A 4,371-nucleotide genomic window follows, 5' to 3' on the forward strand; every position below is an offset into this window, starting at 1 on the left:
TGTAACCGCTTACCATCGGACACTAGGGGCAAAGTGATGTTGTGAGTGTGAGCGCCATTTTGTTGTAGTCAATGAGCCATGAAATACTGTGGTTTTTTTTTAGAAATGTCCTCCTCCACTGACGGGAATAGCACAGTGATGAGGACATGCTTCCCAGCAACCAACAAGCTCTATTCTTGTCAAGACTGACTGTTCCTAAAACACGTGTCATTGCGGTGACTGTAATAACTACTGCTGCATACACACGGCCAGATTTTGTTAAAGATCTGAACGATAACGATTGTAAAAATCGTTCAATCGTTCATATCTTTGACATGTTGAGCATGCATCGACCAACGATGCGCATTCCCGCATGTCAGATAACGATATCTGACATCATTTTAATACTGTCAGAACTATCGTTCATAGTTCACAAAATCTTTCAAATCATTGATGAAATCGTTCATCGTTATCGTTCAATGAAATTGATGATCTGACAAATCTGACCGTGTGTATGCACCATTACTCCGGGGTGTGCATACATAGTAAGGATTTTAATTGTATTGAATACTGAAGTTATGACATAGTTCATGATTTTTATCCCGTAAGTGCAGTGTAACACGTATTTACAGAAGCTTAAACATTAAAATAACATGTACAGTGGTGGCTAGAAATCTTGGATCACTAGTTTTTCCTGTACTTTAGGCAGCAGTTGTAGGCAACTTGCATCGATCTGCACGTAATACATATTTGCCGACTTTCTGGCTGCCCCTCCAGGAGGGGGCAGCCAGGTTGGCGCAGCAGCTGGCGTGGCTGTGGCACTGGTGGGTGGGCGGTCTGGGAGCGTCGTGGCGCTATTGCCTCATCACAGCCCTGCTATGGAATGCAGAGATTACTGGCATTGTAAAGCAGGGGGCAGGTCTACGAGGACGCGATTCAGTGCAAATCAAGTAATCAGCCCCCTGGACCACCCACTTTCACTCGGTAAGTGAGCGGCTACGGTGTGGAGGGGGGTGATTTATTTTTTTTAATTCTTTATTTTCAATTTTTTTTTAATGATTTACAAAATAAAACAACAATAATTCCACAGTACAGTAAGTATACACCTATTAGAGACATAATATATACTTACACTTACATATAAGTGCAAACAGACCATGAATTTAAAAAATTCAGAACAGAGCAAACCATATTTACTTGCGGGGGAGACAAAACAAACGAGAGAGTAAAAGGAAAGCAAAGATTTCAGGAAAGTTTATGTAAAACACAGGTAGGGAGGGAGATAAGGTAACATGTCTGTATGGAAGGGCATAGCTGGAAAGAGCTGAAAATGTCACACCCTTTTCACATTATTTTAGTATCACCTAAAGTTACTAAAGGGCAATTGGAGTAGAATTCGTAAAATTCTACTCTAAGCCTTAATTATCACATATTTTTAGTAATCAGATCGCATTTCCCATAATTGTAATGGGAAATGTGATCTGTCTGGTAGTTACTAAAAATAAATTGTGAAAAAATACCGGGGAAAGCCCTGTGATAATAATGCCACCTGGAGGTGGCGTTATCCAGGGTCTCCCCCGGTTACCGGACTCCTGCTCTGCTCTAACAGGCAGAGCAGATCCCAGAGCCGACCCCAGTGATCAGCTGTGTGGTCTAAACAGACCACAAGGTGATCACTGCTAACAAAAAAAATATATCGTGAAAAAAAACCAATTACCTGAGTCCAGGGACCGGTGATCGGTGTTCCGGTGATATCCTCCCTCCGGTCAGCTGGTCTCCCATCCGGCACTGGGACCCGGTCAGCTGACCGGGTCCCAATGCGGGATGGGAGAACAGCTGACCGGAGCCACGGAGGACATCACTGAAGCCCCGATCACCGGAGGTAAGTGTATTTAAGGGAGGGGGGGGTCGCGATTGAGGGGGGCGGGCCTTAGCGGCGGCCGGTCGACGCATGCGCAGGCACTTGTCACGGTATTTTTTGTGAAAATACTGTGATAAGTGTGCGGAGGGGATTCACAGGGACAGAGCTTTATCGCAAGCTCTGTCCCTGCAAGGGATTTTTAGTAAATACCTGCGATATTGGCTGAATTCGCAATGCGAATTCAATCGGTAATATCACACTACAATCTGCATTCCAAATGCGGAATGTAGTAAGTAGAGCCCTATGTATGGTGTAACAGTACATGGCTTTATATAATGGAGATGACCTAAATTCAATCCAGTTGAACCAAGTAGCAACAAAATCTGAATGTTTTTCCAAGGCTGTATTATTGCACGGGTCGCTGCTGGTACAAAAGACTTGCCCTCAGAAGCCTTCCGGCCATTCCGGGAAAGAAGGTCCCAGATACTGTTTTGGGAGACACCCAGGGGGTAGAGTCCCACATTAGGGCTATACGACAGGTACTTAAAATTTCGTATAATGACATAGCTGAGTCTCAGGTAACTTCGCTATTTAAGAATTAGAAGAAATTTACAGTTTCTTTCCCCTCTTCCCCTTAGAGGAGCAGTTGTCAGTAGCCTGGAAGCGTCTGGATTAAAAAAATTCCATACGTACGGACGCTTGCTTGCTCCTTACCCCTGGAGGAACCCTCTGTCTCCCTTTTTTCCAAGAAGACGACTACTCCAGTCCCCGGGCTACTTACTTGAGGGATGGGTTGGATAGAAAATTAGAGGTGACCCTCAAATCCAGTTACACGGCGGCAGGAATTTCCCTCAGGTCGGCTCTGGTCGACGCTTGGGTTAATAAGGCAGTAGAGAAAAGGGCAGAGCAGTTAGTGGAAGGAGTTTGGTCTAATGCTTTGCTGTCTGACCTGATTACCCTAGCCGAACACATTAGGGAGTCAGCTGTTTATCTGGGAGATGCGGCCATGGGTGCTGGCCAGGTAAGTTCCAGGATTTCAGCTTCAACGGTGGCCGCACGTCGTTCCCTCTGTCTTAGGGCCTGGCAGATGGATGCAGAGTCCAAATGGGCCCTGGAGGCGTCTTGTGTCAGGCTGGTGGGCATCTAAATTCATACCGCGATCGCACGGCAAAACATAGTGGGCGTGCTAATGTCTTGCTAGCCATCGCGGCATTTGCATACTTTGTCTGCCAATGGCTGTGTGCGTATGCAGCTTTGCGACCGGGTCTGAATCAGTCCTGTCGCTCTTTCTACCTCATTTCTCATGACGATCTGGCTGAAGCCAGCCTTTTTGCCAAGGGTGGTCTTAGCCTTCTACAGTAATCAACCCATTGTGGTTCCTGTTTTGTCGGCTGATGATGCCTCTTCACCGTCTCTGGATGTGGTTAGGGCTCTTCGAGTATGTTTTACGTACTGCTTTCATATACAAAACTGATTATTTTAAATTACACAAATAGCAGGTGGGGCCGCTGCACATGCCTCAAACCCCCCTCTCGCCCTGAGTGTTATTATGCCTCTGTATTCATGGTAAGTGTAACTGTCCTTCTTTTTCAGGGACAGTCCAATCTTTTAAAGATTTAGGGCCTGATTCAGAGCCGGACGCTATTTGCGCTCGCTCGTTCAGAAAAAAGGGGTGGCTATTCAAATGAACCGTTCGCTCTTTGCGGTCTGTTCACGCCTCTAGGTCTGAACGAGCGAACAAAACTTGCGGTAATTTTTTGGAAAACTACGCCCCCTGGCCACTCGCATCCTACGTCATATCCGCTATTTATTAGATTAATCGAGTACATCGACCAGCGTATGAACTGCTCGCTATTCTTGTGGTTGGTTTTTCCTACCGCAATCATGCGAGCAGTTCTGACTATAAAATAACCCAGTGACGTGGTCAATGACGCTGCTGTATTAATTATGCACACCCATAAAACGCCCGTTTTGACCTTTAAGCACGCCTGCGTTCTGATCTCCACTCCCCGTTTTCAAGCACCTTCCCCTGTTACCACCCACATACGCCTCCTCCTGTCACTCAAAATAGCAGGCATTCGCTATTTAGCAAACAAACGATTTTCGGCCGCACTGACTGGTTTGCGCATGCGTATTACGATCCGTACGCATGCGCAGTTGGGCAAACATCACTCGGAACGAACGAGCGGCCGCTTACGAGCGGCTCTGAATCAGGCCCTTAGGTCTTTGCAAATGTCTCTATATTTCAGTACAGACTAAGGGACTGTGGCCCTGATTCAGAGCCGGACGCTCTGATAGAGCGCTCGCTCTGAATCAGTGCCGTCCCTGCTCCTTTTTGGAGCAGCCTCCTGGCCGCTCGCATATCTGTGGGTGACCACCCACAGCTATAGCGAGCGGCCAAAATGATGGTCGCGATGGTCAAGACCATCGCGACCATCGGGCTTGCAACGAGACCCTACGGTAGGGTCTCCCTAGTGCAAGCCCTGGAGTGCTTTTGGGCAGCCACTCCCCCGACCCGCCCACCAAAGGGG

Source organism: Taudactylus pleione, unplaced genomic scaffold (genome assembly GCF_031769625.1).
Source record: "Taudactylus pleione unplaced genomic scaffold, aTauple2 ptg000069l, whole genome shotgun sequence".
In the NCBI taxonomy this organism is placed as follows: Eukaryota; Metazoa; Chordata; class Amphibia; order Anura; family Myobatrachidae; genus Taudactylus; species Taudactylus pleione.